Below are 11,874 nucleotides of genomic sequence, written 5' to 3'. Positions count from 1 at the left end.
CTTCCATCCCAGCCTACATCCATGTTTCATGTCTTCCATTCTCATTCAAAATGGGGTAAGGTGGGGTGTCGGCAGGTCCACTGTCAGGGCCACACCTGATGGCTAATGTTTGACTGGCTCAACAAATTATAGCCCTATATGGAATAGGGATAAGCCTTATCATGATACATTTTTTTAAGGCATAGGCCCAACGTTTTCTACTTTGGTTGACATTATTTGCTTCAGATTTTCCAATCAGTGGAGTTCAAAAGAATTCTTAATCAAAGAAATCAACTTAAAAATAAACTTGATTTTATTTTTAACTAAATTTTTAATTACGAGCCTAGCTTGGTATAAAATTTCATAAAACCATACTGTTTAATAACCGAACTTCATGGACTTATGCTTCCCCAGTCCTGCTCCATCTCTGTCCCAATCCCCGCCTCGCCCCATCCCCTATCCTTCTATGGGGTGACAATAGAGAAAGAAGAAATGGAGCCCCACCTCGCCCCCATTTGGACTGTGGTTGAAGGACATGAAACAGGGATGAAGCCGGGGGTGGAGGATAATATACATCTTTGTGTGGGGATGGAGGTTTGAGTTACTACATGGGGCGGGGGTGGAGAACTTATGCCCTACCCCTGTCCATTACCATCCCTAAATTTAGGGGTCAATAATGCATACAATATTGCCCCTAAACTGGAATGTCTTTTGCGGTTCTCAACACTAATTTTGTTGTAGACCACAAGTTGGGGGACTTTTGCCCTCGCATGATAATAAAATAATAATAATAATTATTATTATTATTATACATACAATATTGGGTAACATCATCGTACATTTGACACCAACCAAATATCTTTAAAAGTGAGATATATTTTTTTTAATATTGTTGAATTCTATCTTTTTGTTTTTGAAAGAAAGAGAAATTTTATTACTGATAGGAAGAATTCAGCACAAGATTAACAACGAATAGGATGACGAGAGGTCACCTACTGAACAATTCACAACAAGAAATTATAAATGAGATAGAAGAGAGATAAGAAGAGAGCAGAACATAGCAGAAAAATGCAGAATAGACGATGATTAAACCATGCAGTTTCAGACCCTCTCCCTGAAAGAACCAAGAAAGGTCAATCTGCCCTCCCTGAGGAAGATAAAGATGGGATCAGAAAAGGTTGTATCACAAGTTTGTTATAACCTGCAATTGAAATTGGCCATGACCAGAACTGTGGTAATGTCTCTTCCACAAAGTGAATAAGAAAATGGATGATAACAATTTTCTAGCAAGTTTTGACTGGCTCTTCAAGAGGGCCCTGAAGAATCAGCACAACTCACCATAAAGGATGAAATGGATAGATCCTTATATTTATAAGATGTTAAATAAAATATGACAAAAACTATACAAGAAGTGGTTCATGTAGAAATAGCCACAATAGGTCATGTAAGTGTGGGTGTTCATGTTCAAGCACCAATAGCAGTTATTCATGTTCAAGCACCAATAGCAATTATTTATGTTCAAGCGAGTTCCAACTATACTATTGTTGTGAATCATCATTACCAGCAAGGCTTATGAAACTCATCCATGATATTGGCAAACTTTTTTATTTATTAAATATTTTTGCTGATACATAAATGGTGAACAAGCACACTTATTTAGTAATTATAAGTAACATTGTTACATATTTAAGAGTCATTTATCCTACGGTAGGGGTTTGAGCCACCCTTCCATAGGTGTTAAGATAGACGCAAACGCGGCTGCAGAGAAAAATTTTAGTAGCACATGTTATCCCCGGCGCAAAGCTAGCCTTTACATTGGGGTTCTCCCTTTCAATAATGGCTAAGGCTAAGCTTCCTTGTGTACCCACCAGTTCTGGCCATGCACTCTTACCTGCATCCAATTGTTGTATCTCATGTTAGCAACTCATGGTCTTGAAGCAAAAGATTAATGACCAAAATAATTACAATTACAATGTTAAGACAAGTGATTTGGTGCAACTTCATGAGTAAACCCTCAACAGTAGAGTTGATATAAGTTATGGTAGATGAATCCGACCAATAAGCAAGATCCAATCTATGGCTTCACTAGCACAGTTTTTGCCATACTACTACCTATGAGGTTGAGTGGCCTTCCCCCCACCCCCCTCTCTCTCTCTCAAGAGAAAAAAATGCAATGTTTCCATGTGAGGAGCAGCATAATGCCCCAACATGTCCCTATACTTCACGAAGCTCAGAGAAAACATGCAAACTAGCCTCCAAGCGGGCAGGATATAATTAGACAACCCATCCAAATCCAACATATTACTTTCAGATTTAGACCCAATAATAAGATCCAAATGTGATTTTGGATTGCATTCTGCTTTGCTAAATGGGAATTCATTTGGGATTGGATTTTGATCCGTATTTTAATTCGAAACAAACTTTCTTTCATGTAAAGAGCCTAGTTTTTATTGTTTTCATCACAGGTTCGATTATTACCACAAATATGTTGGATCCTAATTTAGCCCTACTGTATTGGATCTTATCTGGATAGTAAATTTCAGTTGCTGATTCGGATCTAGCAAGAAATTGCCTGTATCCGATCCATTTGCAGCTCTAATGCCAAGTAACCATGTATCCAAGAAACTAGCTGATCGATTTCATGTTCTAGCTGATAACATGCAAAGCCTAGGACATTATCCAAACAGGAGTTAAAGGAGGAAGATTGTTATATCGATGTGCATGAATGATGTATATATACCTTTGCAACGACTGGCAGCCATGGATGATCCAACAAGGAAGAAGAGGATGACAGCCACCCCCATGACATTCACTATATTTGATGACCTGCATCCCATGGCTTTGTGTTGGGTTGTAATCTCTGTCTCTCTTCACTTGCAGGTAAGGTATATTACTAGTTGGAAATTTATAGATGAGGTTCATTAGAAGTGGGAAATTTATAGACGTACTACTTTGACTAACATGGTCGTCTTGTTTGAATGTTAACTTTACAAGAAGAGAGAGAGAGAGAGAGAGAGAGAGAGAGAGAGAGAGAGAGAGAGATCTAACTTAAAGTTGTGATAAGGCTTATCCCAGTTGGTATGTATTGGTGGATAAGCACCGTCATCAGCTGCCATTCCCACCAACCCTCTTTTATGAGAAAGCTGAGTTGGTAGAAGTTTTAGAAACGCATGCCCTTTCTTACCAAATACTTACTGTGGAGCTTTATCTTGGCATTTTGGTTTATTTAAGATGTGTGTGCATGTGCATCAGCCACACAAAACCCAGAAAATCACTAAAAGCGTGTATCGACTTTTCTTGTGTAAAACACTAACACGAAAAATCACTACGCAGACGGTGATATTCTGTATAAAACACAAAACACAGAAAATCGTTAATGCACAGCGATTTTCTGTGTTTTGTGTGGCCCGAGTAGTTCAATTTGTAAAGTACACGGTCCCGATCATTGGATCAGCTCTGGATACTTGAAATTTTTATTCTTCTCACCTTTTTATCTGAAAATATCGCCTATAAAATTAATTAAAAATAAAAAAACTTTTCTTACATAGTAAAGAAAAAATTCAGAAAACACCCGATTAATAAATAGCTTCATGCTTTGGGGCTATTTCTAGTTTGTTTGTCCCTTATCCGATACAAACAAAGTTAGGGAAAAGAGGCATTTTTTGTTAGTTTTATCAAATATATAGGATGCAAAGAGGCATAAAGTGGCAATGGTGCAAAATGAACCAAGTTAGGGAAAAAACTTTTTTGTTAAAATGCTTGGCTAAACAAACGGGGTGGGGGTGGTGTCGGCAGGTCCACTGCCAGGGCCCCACCTGATGGCCAATTTTTTGACCGGCTCAAGAAATTCTGGCCCTACATGGATGGAATAGGGATAAGCCTTATCATGACACGTTTTTTTTAGGCATGATTTTATTTTTTAACGGAATTTTTATATACGGGCCAAACTTTTGCCTGTAATTACAAAAATAAGCCCCATATTTCTGAAATTCCAGATATGGATCTTTGTTTTCCTGAAAACAGCCAAAGGGTTTGAATTTTTTATTATTCTTTAATAAAAGTTAAATAAAAATCAAATTACAATAATGACCTTCATTCTCATGTCCCTCCTTTACAAACTCATAAATTTTTGAAGGACAATACATGAAACAAATACCCAATCACGATGATAGATGTTGACATGAGTATATATATATATATATATAGGGCTCCTCTTTAGCCTTGGGTTTTGTTGCTTCTTTGGGTTGGGTAGGTTTCTTAGGAGATTTAATAGGAATAACATATAAATATCATTTGTTGTAAAAATGAAGTTCCTCTTTCACAAGAATACAAAATTCAAACACTGCAATATGACAAGTGGACTTACTCAAACCGCCTACAAAGTAATGGGTTTTGAACCTTATACCTGTCCTACACAAGGCCAACATCTTACCCACCTTAGACTATGCATAAAAGGATTCTATCTAATACGGTAGGGATAAATTCAGATCCAAAATATTTGTGGTAATAGTGGAACGTGTGCAAAACAATAAAAACTTAAGCTCTTTAAGGTTAATGTTGGGGGCATTATGCTGAAGAGCAACGCCACTCAATCCCATTGGTTGTATGGCAAGCCATAAATTGGATCTTGGTCATTGGTCGGATCCATACTTTACTTCTAAGCTCTTTGTGACGAAGTTAAACCAAATCATTTGCCTTAACATTGTAATTGTAATTATTTTCATCATTAATCTTTTGCTTCAAGACCATGAGATGCTAACATGAGATCAAACAATTGGGTGAAGGGAAGAGCAAATGGCCAGAACTGCTGGGTACATGAGGAAGCTTTGCCACAGCCATTGTTGAAAGAGAGAACCACCATGTTGTGAAGGTGGGAACATGTGTTACTAAAGATTTTTGCTGCGACTACGTTCGCTTCTGGGTTAACACCCATGGAAGGGTTTCTCTCACCCCTATCATAGGATAAATGGCCTCTTAAATATGTAACAATGTTACCTATAATTACTAAATAAATATGCTTGATGACCATTTATGAATCAGCACGAATAGATAATGAATAAAAAAGTTTGCCAATATCATGGATGAGTTTTAGAAGCCTTGTTGGTGAAGATGATTCACAGCAATTTATGGTTGGAACACGCTTGAACATGGATAACGGCTATCGATCGGCGTTCAATACCCACACTTACATGACCTATTGTGGCTATTTTTACATGTACCACTTCTTGTATAGTTTTTGTCATATTCAATTTAACATCTTGTAAATATAAGGATCTATCCATTTCATCCTTTATGGTGAGTTGTGCTGATTTTTCGGGGAACTGTTGAAGAATCAGTCAAAACTTGCTGGAAAATTCCTTCAATCATCCATTTTCTTAGCCAATTCGTGGAAGACACATTACCACAGTTCTAGTCATGGCCAATTTCAATTGCAGGTTATAACAAACCTGTTATACAGCCATTTTGGAGCCCATCTTTATCTTCCTCAAGAGTTCGATCATGCTTTCTTGGTTCTTTCAGGGAGAGGGTCTGAAACTGCGTGGTTTAATCATCGTCTGTTCTGCATTTTTCTGCTATGGTCTGCTCTCTTCTATCTCATTTCTAATTATTTGTTCTAAATTGTTCGGTGGGTGACCTCTCATCATCCTATTTTCTGTTAATCTTGTGTTGAATTCTTCCTATCAGTAATAAAATTTTTCTTTCTTTCAAAAAAAGAAAAGAAATAAAATACAAATTTATTAAAGAGAAAATTATCTCACTTTTAAAGATATTTGATTGGTGACAAATGTATGATATGATGTTACCCAATATTGTATGCATTAACATAACAATAACAATAATAATAATTATTTGATTATCAAGCAACGGGAAAAGTCCTCCTCCCTGGCTTACAACAAAATTAGTGTTGAGAGCTGACAAAGATGAGAGGGTGTTGTGTTTTCTTCCCCGAAGACAAATTTGTGTGTTCCGGTGTGTACAGAGAAATATCTTGGGACCCGCAATAATTCATATGCCAATGTTACCTATGATGATTTTATAATAAAATAACATATAAAAAAGGTAGATATGCGTTTGACAAAAATGTTCAACCGTAACCGTAAGATAGATATGTGTTTGACAAAAATGTTCTCTCGTAAATAGCTTCGCCTGCGACTCTTATCATTGTCTTGGTTTTTAGCTTGGGTTATAAAACATTGCCGCCTTCTCGTACCTCGCGGTCAAGAAACAAGCTCCCAAGCTACTCATCTTTTTTATTGAGTAGGTCAACATTTGCCTTTGTAAGGTACAATTTTAAAACAGTAGCAGCCTCCTTAGCCAACCTTTCAACTGCTCCCACGTATATTTTCCTCTCCAACGAGGCTGAACAGAATATCAATCACCATGTTCTAGTTATCAAATATAATAAAGAAAAAAAAATTAAACAAATTGCGCAAGCTGGTCCAGACCAAAACGTCAGAACAAGTATGCTGAAGATAATTACAAGTGACACATTAGGCCAAAGGCCTACTAAAATGAATCAGTAGGTGGAGTTGGGCAGACATGTTGCATATGATTTCATGTTCTAGCTGATAACATGGAAGGCCTATGACAATGATCCAACAAGGAAGAGGATGACAACCACCCCCATGACATACACTATATTTGATGACCTGAATCCCATGGCTTTGTGTTGGGTTGTACTCTCTCTCTCTCTCTCTCTCTACAAGAAATAATTCACTTGCAGTTAAGGCTTTACTAGTGGAAATTTTATAGATGTAGTTTCATAAGTTCATTACTAATGGAAAATATATAGATGTTTCATAAATTCTCATAATAGTCCCGAATTCCCCTTCAGCCTCTTCAGTTTTCTTTTTTTCTGAACCCGCTACCTCTTCCCCCTTCAGCTATTTTTTTGGAAAAAAAAACAAAGGTGAGTACGCCATACAAAGTGAAATGGGGGAGAGAGAGGATCGGGTGCAATATGACTGCACAAAAATTGTGCATTAAGCATCTGATGGCGTTCATTAGGTCTTGGGCCCCACACCTTACAAGCCTCTCCTCAGGATGGAAGGACATGGAAAAGAAATAGACGGAGAATGGAATTTAAAATTAAAACCTGCTTGGGAATTTAGGAGGAGATTGACTTACTCTTGCCCTCATACTGTTCGACTCCATCCTCATACTGTTCGAATCCGTCGCTAATTAGCGATGGCATTTTTTCGTCGCTAATTCTCAATACAAGAAAACCATTAATTAGTGACAGAAATTTGTGACAGATAAATTCTGTCGCAAATTAGCAACAAAATTTTTCATCGCTAATTAACGATTAAATTTTTTCGTCGCTAATTAACGTTGGAAAAATTCTATCGCTAATCCATCGCTACTTTTTTATTTAAATTGACCCATCTAGGGCACAAAATTTTTCCTCTCTCCACGTGCGAAATTTAAACTGACCTCTTCGTCGTTCGATTTAAACCGACTTCTTCGTGGAGGGCCTCCTTGACTTCTCGAACGAGGATAGCTTCGTGGTGGAGGAATGCGAGGAAGAAGAGGAGTCAGAGTCGTCGACGCTAGAGGACCAGGTCGGTCTGACCTCTCCGATCTCGAATGACTCTTCTTTCACCAGTTTCGTTGACGTTCTTAACGACAACGAGCTTTTCATCCCAGTAAGTGGTTTTCTTTTCCGAGCATGGCTTTTCGTTCTCGGCCTAATGATTTTGTTGGGGGTTCTGGTTTCAGGTCGACGAACAAGCGAGGGAACCAGGTCGGAAGGGCGCCAGAGAGCGCACCGGTTTGGAGGTGCAACCACTGCCTTGTGCAGAAGATCCCACAGTGGCGGGCCGGGCCGCTCGGGTCTAAGACCCTGTGCAACGCCTGTGGGGTGAGGTACAAGTCCGGCCTATTGCTGCCGGAATACCGCTCGACAGGGAACAATTTTTTTTATTTTAAATTTAGCGATGGATAATATTTGTCGCTAATCTATCACTAAAATAGCCACACCTCGTTTAGACCAAGGATGTAGGACATGAAATGGGAATGGAGGTTGGGATGAAGGTTAAAATCAAAACCCAGTGGGAATGAAGGTGGGGATGGAGGGCAGAATTTTGAGACTGAGTAAGGATGGAGACCTTGTCCCCCTCATCCACTCCGGTCTACTGTCATTCCTACCTTCGATGCCTCACATCTCAAGTGTGAAACTTATTTTTTAGTGGCACTTTTTAAGTCGTTGATTGCCTGATGCTTTTCATGCAAAGATCAGACATCATAAAAAAGAAAAATTTACAAAAAAAACACTAAATTTATCAGCTTTTTACAAGAAGCGACTTGTCATTTCCATTCTTACACTTAGTTGTCTGCATTAACTAGTCTTAAGGATTAAGTAAATGGTTTAGACTTTGACTTAGATTCTAAACCTGAAATCTAAGTGTGTTTTTTATGCAAATAAAAGTTCAATTAGCCAAGAAAGGATTAAGTTACTCTACTCCCATGAATGAAACTCAAAGAAAACCAGGAGGGCAAAAGTTTTCGATTGAGCCTGAACTTGGATTTCAGTGGGTTAGGGTTAGGGTTAGGGTTATAGTTGTTAGGCTCTAAGGGGGCCAAGGTCTGATGTCATCAGCTCGATGGTGAGGCGTGATCTAGTGTTCAGAGGTTAGGTGTTGGGCCCATTGAATAGGAGGGAGACATGTAACCCCCTTTTTTTATGGAGGACAACCACTATGTCTCTCTAGGGGTGTCAACAACTTGGGTTTGGTTTGAACCCAGGTGAAACCAAACTTGGACCAGATTTTTGGGTATGGTATCGGGTTCAGACTCAGATCTAATCGGGTTTACGATAAGAGAAACCATACCTGGACCCAATAAGAACTACATGAACCACCAGATCTGGTAAAAATAACATTTTTTATCATCTTTACATTGAAAATTCTTGGATATTAATCTGGACTCGGGTTGGGCCCGGGTCTGGTATAAAATTTCACAAACTATACCAGGGTCCATGTATTAATGAGACCTTCAAGTCCGGACCCTGGTCTTAATCAGGCCTTCTTATTCGTCACCATTCCCGGACCCTATAGGGTTTGGTCAGGGTTGGGTCTGGGTAAAACCGACCCATTGACACCCCTATGTGGCTCCCTCCGGTTAGTCTGAAAACGTTATAAGGTGTTCGTCCCTGAACATTGGATATTCTTCACTCGATGTCCATCCTTATTTGGCTTTTGTTTAGCCAAGTATTTTAACAGAAAAGATTTGTTGAGTGCCTCGTGATTTTGCCCTAACTTGGTTCATTTGCACCATAGCCACTGAATGCCCCCTTTGCATTCTATATTTGATAAACTAACAAAAAATAGCCCCAGGTGGCCACTGAGTGCACCTTTGTATTCGATAAGGAACAAACAAACTAGAAATAGCCCCAAAGCATGAAGCTATTTATTAATCAGGTCTTTTCTGAATTTTTACTTTTCTATGTAAGAAAAAAATATTTTTAATTAATTTTATTGGCGATATTTTCCAATAAAAAGGTGAGAAGAATAAAAAGTTCAATATCTCATTATAAAAAATTAGAGTTATTTTCCTGTTTTAAACCCACTACGTCAGACTGTTACACCAAGTATCCAGAGCAGATCCAATGATCGGGCACGAGTACTTTACAAAGTGAACTACTCGGGCTACACAAAACACAGAAAATCGCTGTGCATTAACGATTTTCTATGTTTTGTGTTTTATACAGAATATCACAGTCCGCGTAGTGATTTTTCGTGTTAGTGAGAAAATTAGCTACACGCCTTAGTGATTTTTTGTGTTTGGTGTGGCTGATACACACACACATCTTAAATAAACCAAAATGCCAAGATCAAGCTCAAGAGAAAGAGTATTTCAACTAATTGAGTGGGTTGGTTGGAATGGCAGCTGATGACGGTGCTTTCACAACTCTTGATTTTTTCAGTTTCTTCAAGTACAAGTTAGATCTCTCTCTCTCTCTCTCTCTCTCTCTCTCTCTCTCTCTCTCTCTCTCTCTCTCTCTCTCTCTCTCGTGTTGTAAAGTTAACATTCAAACAAGATGGCCATGTTAGTCAAAGTACTACGTCTATATATTTCCCACTTGCAATGAACCTCATCTATAAATTTTCAACAAGTAATATACCTTAACTGCAAGTGAACCTCTTAGAGAGAGAGAGAGAGATTACAACCCAACACAAAGCCATGGGATGCAGGTCATCAAATATAGTGAATATCATGGGGGTGGCTGTCATCCTCTTCTTCCTTGTTGGATCATCCATGGCTGCCAGTCGTTGCAAAGGTATATATTTATATACATGCATATGTCATTCATGTACATCGATATAACAATCTTCCTCCTTTTAACTCCTGTTTGGATAATGTCCTAGGTTTTGCATGTTATCAGCTAGAACATGAAATCGATCATCTAGTAGTTTCTTGGATATATGGTTACTTGGCATTAGGGCTGCAAATACAGACAAATTCTTGCTACATCCGAATCTGCAACTGAAATTTACTATGCAGATAAAATCCAATACAGTAGGGTTAAATTAGGATCCAACATATTTGTGGTAATAATGGAACCTGTGATGAAAACAATAAAAACTAGGCTCTTTACATGAAAGAAAGTTTGTTTCGACTTAAAATATGGATCAAAATCCAATCCCAAATGAATTCCCATTTAGCAAAGCAGAATGCAATCCAAAATCACATTTGGATCTTATTATTGGGTCTGAATCTGAAAGTAATATGTTGGATTTGGATGGGTTGTCTAATTATATCCTGCCCGCTTGTAGGCTAGTTTGCATGTTTTCTTTGAGCTTCGTCAAGTATAGGGACATGTTGGGTAATTATGCTGCTCCTCACATGGAAACATTGCATTTTTTTCTCATGAGAGAGAGATAGAGAGAGAGAGAGAGAGAGAGAGAGAGAGAGAGAGAGAAGAAGAAGAAGAAGAAGGCCACTCAACCTCATAGGTAGTAGTATGGAAAAAGTTGTGCTAGTGAAGCCATAGATTGGATCTTGCTTATTTGTCGGATTCGTCTACCATAACTTAGATCAACTCTACTTTTGAGGGTTTTCTCATGAAGTTGCACCAAATCATGTCTTAACATTGTAATTATAATTATTTTGATCATTAATCTTTTGCTTCAAGACCATGAGTTGCTAACATGAGATGCAACAATTGGGTGCAGGTAAGAGTGCATGGCCAGAACTGGTGGGTACACAAGGAAGCTTTGCCTTAGCCATTATTCAAAGGGAGAACCACTATGTAAGGGTTGTCTTTGCAGGGAACCCAATATGTTTTAGTAAAGATATTCGCTGCGACCGCGTTTGCATCTTGCTTAACACCTATGGAAGGGTTGCTCGCACCCCTATCGTACAATAAATGGCTCTTAAATATGTAACAATGTTACTTATAATTACTAAATAAGTGTGCTTGATGACAATTTATGTATCAACAAAAATATTTAATGAATAAAAAAGTTTGTCAATATCATGGATGAGTTTGAGAAGCCTTGTTGGTAATGATGATTCACAACAATAGTATTGTTGGAACTCGCTTGAACATGTATAACTGCTATTGGTGCTTGAACATGAATAATTGTTATTTCTACATGAACCACTTCTTGTATAGTTTTGGTCATATTTTATTTAACATCTTATAAATATAAGGATCTATCCATTTCCATCCTTTATGGTGACTTGTGATGATTCTTCAGGGCCCTCTTGAAGAGTCAATTAAAACTTGCTGGAAAATTGCTTCAATTATCCATTTTCTTATTCAATTCATGAAAGACACATTACCACAGTTCTGGTCATGGCCAATTTCAATTGCAGGATATAAGAAACCTTTTATACGCCCTTTTTGGCTTCTATCTTTATCTTCCTCAGGGGGGCAGATCGACCTTTCTT

The 11,874-nt window shown here is 38.2% G+C and overlaps 1 long non-coding RNA gene across 1 annotated transcript; it reads left to right on the top strand.

The window, feature by feature from the left end:
* The first annotated feature begins 10,084 nt into the window (after positions 1-10,084).
* On the top strand, positions 10,085-11,653 carry LOC149829146 (uncharacterized). The gene is made up of 2 exons (XR_016434195.1): positions 10,085-10,258; positions 11,154-11,653. It is a non-coding gene; the product is annotated as an uncharacterized LOC149829146 (long non-coding RNA).
* The last annotated feature ends 221 nt before the right edge of the window (positions 11,654-11,874 follow it).

The sequence above is a fragment of the Nuphar pumila genome, chromosome 9 (assembly GCF_984573655.1).
Source record: "Nuphar pumila chromosome 9, dmNupPumi1.hap1.1, whole genome shotgun sequence".
NCBI classification, from domain to species: Eukaryota; Viridiplantae; Streptophyta; class Magnoliopsida; order Nymphaeales; family Nymphaeaceae; genus Nuphar; species Nuphar pumila.
Note: the sequence above shows the minus strand (reverse complement) of the source record. Positions and strands in the feature narration are given on the sequence as shown.